Here is a 10,387-nt window from a genome sequence, read left to right as displayed (position 1 = left end):
ATATAATTATTATTATTTTTTATTTTTAATTTTTATTATATATATATATTTTAATAATCCACACACAGATGTATTTCTAATATATATATATATATATATATATATATATATATATATATATATATATATATATATATATATATATATATATATATATATATAAATATATATATATATATATATATATATATATATATATATATATATATATGTATGTATTCTATAGAAATACATCTGTATATTCAAGAATCAATTAAGTTCGTAAATTGAGTTTCCATTGTATATGCAAATGTATTTCTATAGAATATATATATATATATATATATATATATATATATATATATATATATATATATATATATATATATATATATATATATATATATATATATATATATATATATATACATATATATATATATATATATTTGATTGGCTTGTTGATGAAGACAAAGTTGATCCATCCCCCCGTTATTATGTTGTTTGATATACAGTACTGTATAGCACTTTATATTGTGTTCAAAGTGTACAAACCTTCACCAAAATATGGAATTTTGTCTAGGCTAGAACCCATTATTCATATTTCCATTATTTTTAATGGAGAAATGTGCTTCACTATACAAACTTTTTATATTCAAGAATATATATATATATATATATATATATATATATATATATATATATATATATATATATATATATATATATATATATATATATATATATATATATATATATATATATATATATATATATATATATATATATATATATATATATATATATATATATATATATATATATATATATATATATATTTATATTTATATTTATATTCTATCTATTCTATTAAATCGAGTTTCCATTGTATATTCAAATGTATTTCTATAGAATATATATATATATATATATTCTATAGAAATACATCTGTATATACAATGGAACCTCGATTTACAAACTTAATTGATTCTTGAATATGAAAAGTTTGTATAGTGAAGCACATTTCTCCATAAAAAATAATGGAAATATGAATAATGGGTTCTAGCCTTGACAAAAGTCCATATTTTGGTGAAGGTTTGTACACTTGTACTACAAGGGACGGCGTGGCGAAGTTGGTAGAGTGGCTGTGCCAGCAATTGGAGTGTTGCTGGTTACTGGGGTTCAATTCCCGCCTTCTACCTTCCTAGTCACGTCCGTTGTGTCCTTGGGCAAGACACTTCACCCTTTGCCTCTGATGGCTGCTGGTTAGCGCCTTGCATGGCAGCTCCCGCCATCAGTGTGTGAATGTGTGTGTAAATGTGGAAATACTGTCAAAGCGCTTTGAGTACCTTGAAGGTAGAAAAGCGCTATACAAGTATAACCCATTTATCATTATTTATTTACACTTTGAACACAATATAAAGTGCTATACAGCAGAGGTGTGGACTCGAGTCACATGACTTGGACTCGAGTCAGACTCGAGTCATGAATTTGATGACTTTAGACTCGACTTGACAAAATGTAAAGAGACTTGCAACTCGACTTAGACTTTAACATCAATGACTTGTGACTTCACTTGGACTTGAGCCTTTTGACTTGACATGACTTGCTACTTTCCCCAAAACCTAAAGTTTAAAAAGTTATTTGGGAGCGCTCCGTAGCTTTCATTTTGTACGTGTCTGTCCATCAGCGTGTGTGCTGCGTGTCAGCGTGTGTGCTCTCAGTACAACAGCCAATCAAATTAGATCTACATTGTTTTCATCACACAGCATTCAGCCAATCAAATTGCAGGACAACCAATGAACAAGAGTTGTCAAACAACGCGCCAGTGAGAAAGATTTATACCAAAGTTGGTTTCGTTCGGGTATAAAAACTACGACTTGGTCAACAAAAAACGAATTGCCGTATGCAAATCACGCAGTTCGAATATTACAGACGGAGACACAACAACTTCCAACTTCGTTCGACATTTGAAGTTGCACAAAGAAGGGTAAGTTTTGAATGTAAGCTAACGTTTATTGGCTAAGTAACATGACTTTTATTTGCTGTGTAGTTAAATCAGTGAGGCTGTAAACTCACTGCTAACGTCATAACCATAGACATCTTTTAAGGGTACACAGCATCGAGCGCTACTGCCTACTGGCGCAGACGAGACACGGGGCCGCCATCTTGGAGTGGTGATCCGCTCCACTCAGTGCAATTCATTTGGCAGGAGCAATGAACTGTCAGCGCATTTAATTCATTTTACCTCACTGAATACCACTCATTTTCACACGCTTTTTTGTCATACGTGTAGCTATGATAACGGACACATGTTTTATTATTCATTGTTTGCTTAACAGTAATAGAATATTCTTATATGCTATAAGTGACCAGACGTCCGAGATCAAAACTGGGAATATAAACCCAGAGAAGGGGGAAAAAAACGGTCAGCTATTTTTAAGTTGAAGAAACAATATAATTACGTTATATATACATGCGTACATCCTACATAAACAATGTATGAATACATTAGATATCTATATATCTTATAGACCGTATCTCTGTTGCTGCAGCAGCAGAGAGTTTATTCTGTCTTGACACTTTGTATTGATATTTTGTATTACATTCTTCCCTTAAATGATAATGTTTACAGTGATTGTTATATATGTATTTTTTATGTATGTCGCTTTGGATAAAAGCGTCTGCCAAATACTTAAACATATATAAACACCTGAAAGTCTTTACATCAGCTAAAACCACCAATCTGTTTCACTGGATTCAGAATAAAACCAAATGCTGTCTTACCCAACAATGTTAGTATTTGAATATTGTTACTTGAAGACTTATTCCTGGTTAAAATTATACTGTTAAGAAAGTATTGTCTTATATTTTGCCTAAAATGAGAATGCATCATAATCAGTGGCGGCTGGTGAATTTTGTTTTAGGTGGGGCTGAAAGTTTGTAAACCAAACCCCTGTAGGGGTGTCATCCTCCCCCAGAAGATTTGTTTGTGATTTTCACACACAAATATTGAAGATCTTTGCTCCTTCTTAACTCTGTGGTAATGTTATTTTCATAAAATACAACCAAAAGTACATTAATGTTAAATCTTACTTGTGAAAAGTAATCCCCCGATTCCTATTTTCAACAGTCCGCTCATTTGAGCAGGAAAACGCTGAACACCAGCCCGGCATCTTTGTTTTCTACCTGTCAACTGTCAGGTTAGGCTGCTCGCCGGCTCCTCATCACCACTTCAAGATGCAATTTGCTCGCGTCACAGCAACCAATACTGCGTCTACTTATAAGATGTCTATGGTTATAACATCATTTCAAACACAGCAATATGTTGCGTCCACTGCAGTTTGCTTCCTTATTCATACTTTTTGTCAAGTGATTTTTTTAAGCAGGGTTGCATGAGGTACCTAAACATAACGTTACGTTAGTCATTGTATCACACACAGTAACATAACGTTAGACGGCGGTCAGCAGCACCGCATATTTTAGCCACCTACAAAAAGACAAACATAGTCAAATAAAGGTCAGTTAAAATGTATACTATATTAAGAATATGTGTACATATTGCATAGGGCCCTGACATCTAAAAAGTACAACTCTGTTCATTGTTACGTTCATGTATTTGTTATGTTTTTCATGTGTACGCACACATAAACACACATACAGTATGAGATGAGATCAATGAGATAAGGTAAGAACAGAATAGAAACTGCTGTGGAACTAGTTACAATGCAATATGCCATGGAAATACAATGTTAACACTTTTGTACAAATAAGTACAGTTGCACTTGTTTTTGCAAATGTGTTTATTCTGTAAAGGAATGAGTTAAATGTTTAAAATTGTTTAAACTATTAAAATGACTGGTTAATAGTGCTATTATGAATTGCAATGTCAGTACCATTTTTTTTCCTGCTATTTCAAATGCACTTGTTTTAATAAATAAATACAGCGGTTTAAAAGCATACATAATCTGTGTAAAAATATTAGTCTGTGGTTAAAAGGACTTGAAAGGACTCGAAACTCAAAATGCAGGACTTGTGACTTGACTTGAGACTTTCCAGTCTTGACTTTGGACTTGACTCGGGACTTGCCTGTCTTGACTCGGGACTTGACTCGAGACTTGAGGGCAAAGACTTGAGACTTACTTGTGACTTGCAAAGCAATGACTTGGTCCCACCTCTGCTATACAGTACTGTATATCAAACAACATAACACCGGGGGGATGGATCAACTTTGTCTTCATCAACAATCCAAAACAATGACAAGCTGCTGTGCTCTGCATGCGCTGTTCTGTCAACAGGCGCACACATAGAAGCCCCTTTGCTGCCCTCACAAACTATCAGAAATCACAAAAATCCTTTACCTTAACAACCATATTGCTACAACAATAAACATTTAAAAAAGTGTGTGTGTGTGTGTGTGCGTGCGTGCGTGCGTGTTGAAAGAGACGAGTGCCTTCTCCTACAATGTGAAATAAGTCTGCTTTGGCATATTTATCCAGAAAAGTCCGCTGTGGTATGAAGTGGTATGTCGATTCTTCCATACCTTTGAGCGCCATTAATGTACTCCTCACAAATAGTCTCATTTAAAGGCCTACTGAAATGAATTTTTTTTATTTAAACGGGGATAGCAGATCTATTCTATGTGTCATACTTGATCATTTTGCGATATTGCCATATTTTTGCTGAAAGGATTTAGTAGAGAACAACGGCGATAAAGATCGCAACTTTTGGTATCTGACAAAAAAAAGCCTTGCCCCTACCGGAAGTAGCGTGACGTAGTCAGTTGAACATTTCCGCAAAGTTCCCTATTGTTTACAGTGATGGCGGCCAGAAGTGAGAGCGATTCGGACCGAGAAAGCGACGATTTCCCCATTAATTTGAGCGAGGATGAAAGATTTGTGGATGAGGAAAGTGCAAGTGAAGGACTAGTGGGGAGTGGAAGCGATTCAGATAGGTAAGATGCTGTGAGAGCCGGGGGTGACCTGATATTCAGCTGGGAATGACTACAACAGTAAATAAACACAAGACATATATATACTCTATTAGCCACAACACAACCAGGCTTATATTTAATATGCCACAAATTAATCCCGCATAAAAACACCTAGGTGTTTATTATGCTAGCTCCTAGCTACTAGCTACTAGCTCCCGTCCATATAACCCGCCAATACAATTCAAACACCTGCACAACACACACAATCACTCAGCCCAAAGGACCGTTCACCTAACCCAAGGTTCATAAAGCTTATATATTTAACCAAAGTTACGTACGTGACATGCACGTACTGGCAAGCGATCAAATGTTTGGAAGCGCAGCTGCGTACTCACGGTACCGCGTCTGCATCTGTGTATCCAAATCAAAGTAATCCTGGTAAGAGTTTGTGTTGTCCCAGTTCTCTACAGGCGTCTGTGTATCGAAGTCAAAGTCCTCCTGGTAAGAGTCTCTGTTGTCCGAGTTCTTCGATCTTGACTGCATCTTTCGGGAATGTAAACAATGAAACGCCGGCTGTGTTGTGTTGCTGACTTCCATCAGTGTGTGAATGTGTGTGTGAATGGGTGAATGTGGAAATACTGTCAAAGCGCTTTGGGCTCCTTAAAAAGGGGTAGAAAAGCGCTATACAAGTACAACCATTTACCATTCCCTCGCAAAATACTCCGCTTTGCACCGACAACTTTCTTCTTTGCTTGCTCAGCTTCTTTCTGCATAATGCAATGAACAAATTGCAACAGATTCACCAACACAGATGTCCAGAATACTGTGGAATAATGAGATGAAAACAGAGCTATTTTGTATTGGCTTCAATGGGGGAGCCATACCTCTGTTTCACTGGCTACGTCACGCGCATACGTCATCCTCCAAAGGAGTTTTCAACCGGAAGTTTAGCGGGAAATTTAAAATTGCACTTTATAAGTTAACCCGGCCGTATTGGCATGTGTTGCAATGTTAAGATTTCATCATTGATATATAAACTATCAGACTGCGTGGTCGGTAGTAGTGGGTTTCAGTAGGCCTTTAATGTATTTGGATTTACTCTATTGTACAATATTGTAAAAAAAAAAAGTAATTCCCTCACTACATGCTGCTACTTTTCCCCCATGCTTTCAACCCTGCCGCTTATACAATGCTGTGGCTAATTTACGGATTTTTCCGGGTCCACAAACCTCACATGCCGCCAATAAATTTAGCCTTGTCACATCAGACCAATGGATTTGCCGAACGGGTTACGGTTGACCAATTACATTTTTTCACATTAATTCAAACGCACTCACACAATAATTTAATCAGCCATTAAGCCCATTATGCACTCATCCTCATCATGGCGAAGAAACAGCGAAATGCACACGATGCAGCCCCAAATCCCAAGGAAATCGAAAAAGGAAAAAGAACAGCCACGCATAAAAAGGAAATCCACCACCAACAACAGGCCTCGAAAAGCCGGACCACCGTCTGTCAAAAAAGACAGCACAAACTCAGAGGCGACCCATCCCGAGACAAATGTGAAAGCAAAAATGAGACCGTTTGTGCAGCCAGTATACGTACAAAATATTAATACAATTAAGTGGCTGCAGCTTATATCTAGGTGCGCTCTATAGTCCGAAAATTACGGTACTATATTTTTCTCAGCGCAATTCATGACATTGTGTTATTTTTTATTTATGTGCAATACGAATGATTACATTTGAAGACAATTGCATTACATAATAAGTACTAGAGCAAGTTTCTGTGTTCGATGTTTTATGATCAAATTTAAACTCAATGATCCATCAAGTTTGAAATGGGTTTTGCAGCTCTGCATAATCACACAAACATAAAACGTTCACTTTTTTTTGCCCTCTGAACGCTACCATGCTGAAATGACAAACACAATCTTGTCTCTGTGTGTGTTGCCATCCTCAGCTTATTCCTAGCACAGTTGCCTCTTTATTACACAGGTAGAGGCCCATCTCATGAAAGAGCTGCCTATGTTTCCAGATCCACCCATGTATAGCCCACTCCCTGTTTGTGTGTGTGTGTGTGCGTGTGTGTGTGTGTGTGTGTGTGTGTGTGTGTGTGTGTGTGTGTGTGTGTGTGTGTGTGTGTGTGTGTGTGTGTGTGTGTGTGTGTGTGTGTGTTCTTGTATTTCTCCCCTTCTTGAGACATCAACAAGGAAAAGGACCTTCCATATGAGGACCGGTGAACAAGTTAGGACCGAAATCATGGTCCCAATACGGAAAACCATTGCATCTAATAGAGATGCCAAATACTAGAGTATGTGAACATTGCTCCAAAGTCAGGATTTTGTGTTGATTTAATGTGCGTACAAAAGTAAACATTGACAGGTGCAAAGGCAGCAATATATGATAAAACAAGAAGGACTTCCCTATTCATCCCCGGAAAAAAACCCGCCAGGTGAAGAGCTGACTTTTGTCATAATTTTGCCAAATTATTATTATATATATATATATATATTATATATGATTATTATTATGATATTGCCAAAGTTTTAAAGTTTTCTTATAAAATTGTGACTTTTGTCGAGTAAAATTACGACTCTTTTCATAAAATTGCCAAAATGTTAAGCTTTTCTTGTAAAATTGCGACTGTTATTCAGTAAAATTCCAACTTTTATCATTATATTGCACAAATATTCCGTTTTTCTTGTAAAATTTTGACTTGCGTTGAGTAAAAATACGACTTTTATCAAAATAGGCATTTTTCTGCTCGATGGCCTTGTGGGTAGAGTGTCCGCACTGAGATCGGTAGGCCGTGAGTTCAAACCCCGGCCGAGTCATACCAAAGACTATAAAAATGGGACTCATTACCTCCCTGCTTGGCACTCAGCACAAAGGGTTGGAATTGCGGGTTAAATCACCAAAATGATTCCCGGGCGCGGCCACCGCTGATGCTCACTGCTCCCCTCACCTCCCAGGGGGTGAACAAGGGGATGGGTCAAATGCAGAGGACAAATTTCACCACACCTAGTGTGTGTGTGTGACAATCATTGGTACCTTAACTTTAACTAAGCATTTTTCGGCGGTCTCAAGACGGTAAGAAATACAAGAATGTGTGTGTGTGTGTGTGTGTGTGTGTGTGTGTGTGTGTGTGTGTGTGTGTGTGTGTGTGTGTGTGTGTGTGTGTGTGTGTGTGTGTGTGTGTGTGTGTGTGTGTGGCTGCAAGAGAGAAGAATGTTGTAGACACATATGTTTTTACAATGCAGACTTTTTCACACTGTTTACCAACATGAACAGTTCTAACATTTTTGACATTGATATTAGTAAAATATGTAAATAGCTTTAGCTGGATGCTTTATAAGTGAGTGAGCAGCGAAAAATATGTGTACTCACCATCTGATGGAAACCTGTCACTGTCCTGGTAATCACAACAAAACAAGTAAAAACAACAAATCCCAACGTTTGCTAGTGTTCAAGTAAAGGTGACATGAGGTTTTAAGTGTTCCTGCAGGAGCAAAGTGAGCTTCTGCATGCATCTTTGTAAACAATCCTTCAGTCTCCACCTTTTCCCCAGCACCTCCCTCATGCTTGCATGGCGCTGCAGTTTTGGGTAATTGGGGTCTTGCACTTTCCATGTGGCAATGTACACATACAGATTGACCTTTTTTCACCTGCGCTTAACCCATACTTTTGCCTATTTTTATATATTTATGTTTTGAGATAGGCCTCAGCCCCCCTCGCCCTCTCCCCGACCCAGAGAGTGACAAGCGGTAGGAAATTGATGGATGGATGGATGTTACTACAGGAAGCTTGTGTTGGTTTAGGCATGTTTCATTGCTTGCAACTGCAGTACTGTGCAAACATCTTCGGCCGTCGTTAGATTTAGCAGTGCTAAAATGTGTAATTAACACATACAGTCGTGGTCAAAAGTTGACATACACTTGTAAAGAACATAATGTCATGGCTGTCTCGAGTTTGCAATACTTTCTACAATTCTTTTTTTTTTGTGATAGAGTGATTGGAGCACATACTTGTTGGTCACAAAAACATTCATGAAGTTTGGTTCTTTTATGAATTTATTATGGGTCTACTGAAAATGTGAGCAAATCTGCTGGGTCAAAAGTATACATACAGCAATGTTAATATTTGGTTACATGTCCCTTGGCAAGTTTTACTGCAATAAGGCGCTTTTGTTAGCCATCCACAAGCTTCTGGCAAGTTTCTGGTTGAATTTTTGACCACTCTCCTTGACAAAATTGGTGCAGTTCAGCTAAATGTGTTGGTTTTCTGACATGGACTTGTTTCTTCAGCATTGTCCACACGTTTAAGTCAGGACTTTGGGAAGGCCATTCTAAAACCTTAATTCTAGCCTGATTTAGCCATTCCTTTACCACTTTTGATGTGAGTTTGGGGTCATTGTCCTGTTGGAACACCCAACTGCGCCCAAGACCCAACCTCCGGGCTGATGATTTTAGGTTATCCTGAAGAATTTGGAGGTAATCCTCCTTTTTCATTGTCCCATTTAAAGCACCAGCTCCTTTAGCAGCAAAACAGGCCCAGAGCATAATACTACCACCACCATGCTTGACGGTAGGAATGGTGTTCCTGGGATTAAAGGCCTCACCTTTTCTCCTCCAAACATATTGCTGGGTATTGTGCCCAAACAGCTCAATTTTTGTTTCATCTGACCACAGAACTTTCCTCCAGAAAGTCTTATCTTTGTCTATGTGATGTCAGGCTCTGTCACGTGACCAAACACCGGCTATTTCAGTGTATTCTGGGAGTTGCATTATCAATTGGTACCTTCTCTATCCTAATACTGTACGAACTGGCTATTTTATATGGGGTGCCGAATGTAAAAGTTCAGTCAGACTTTTGTAGCAGTTATATTTCTCATATTTAGCTGACTTTTCTCACATTTAACTCACTTTTTTCACATTTAACACACTTTTCTCAAATTTAGCTCATTTTCATCACATTTAAGTTTAAATTAAATGTTGACTAAATATTATATCTAAATGTTGAATCTAAATCTAAATGTTAAATCTAAATCATATATCTAAATTTAAATGTTGTATATTAACCTAAATCTTAAATCTAAATCTGGATGTTAAATATAAATCCAAATGTTAAATTTGAGCCTATATGTTAACTCTAAATATAAATGTTGAATCTAAATCCGAATCTTAAATGTAAATCTAAATGTTAAATCTAAACCTAATTTTTAAGTCTAGATGGGAATGTTAAACCTAAATCTAAATGTTGAATCTAAATCTAAATCTTGACTCTAAATCTAAATCTTAAATATAAATCAATATCTAAATGTGAGTGCCAAATGTTAAGTTGAAGCCTAACTGTTAAATCTAAATATTATGTTATAATTATTATTTCTTCTTCGGTCTTCGGTCAACAAAATAAACACAATCAGTTTTACAGCCATAAATTCATAAATTGACAATTTTAAAGGCCAAAACGG

The sequence above is a fragment of the Entelurus aequoreus genome, linkage group LG17, assembly GCF_033978785.1.
Source record: "Entelurus aequoreus isolate RoL-2023_Sb linkage group LG17, RoL_Eaeq_v1.1, whole genome shotgun sequence".
NCBI classification, from domain to species: domain Eukaryota; kingdom Metazoa; phylum Chordata; class Actinopteri; order Syngnathiformes; family Syngnathidae; genus Entelurus; species Entelurus aequoreus.
Note: the sequence above shows the minus strand (reverse complement) of the source record.